Below are 621 nucleotides of genomic sequence, written 5' to 3'. Positions count from 1 at the left end.
AGTATCAAAATTATTTCTTATTTTAAGTAGGAAGGCTATTAGAGCTTTTAAAAGTGTCTAATGCTTGAGTGATTTTAATGCTTTTTATCAAATGTACTTATTTTCTCATGGTGACAAAAAAAATTATCTACGTGAAAATTATTTTACAAAATCAATTTCTGAGTGATCTGTGTAGGGTGAGATTTGTTATGTAATTTTAAATTTAGCGGCGGCAGAATACCTAAAACAAATATTGAGTAGGTAGGTATATAGTTGTAGAGCGTACAACTAGATGGCGCTTGCATCTTTTACCGGCTACAGGTAATTTAACTCACTGTATTACCGATAAGTCCTAGAAAAGGAAAGCAATAGAAGTTGGAGAAAGTGTCAACAGTTAGCGCTGTTAATGACCACGAAATTTGTCCAAGTTTCCTATCTATAGTATCATTTATCTAGGGTTTAATCGGAATATCGGAAAACAACGTTAGAGCATAAGCATATACATGGAGGATTGAGGCTGCACACTTACAGCACAGTACAGACCACCTAGACCGCGCGCCATTATTCTATGGCTAGAAATTGGCCTCAATGATTTGGGATCGAGGGGGATTATCCCTCTTTATCCTGCCTCATCTCGTGTAG

Source organism: Anoplophora glabripennis, unplaced genomic scaffold, assembly GCF_000390285.2.
Source record: "Anoplophora glabripennis isolate ALB-LARVAE unplaced genomic scaffold, Agla_2.0 scaffold1082, whole genome shotgun sequence".
NCBI lineage: Eukaryota > Metazoa > Arthropoda > Insecta > Coleoptera > Cerambycidae > Anoplophora > Anoplophora glabripennis.
This window is presented reverse-complemented; position numbering follows the sequence as displayed.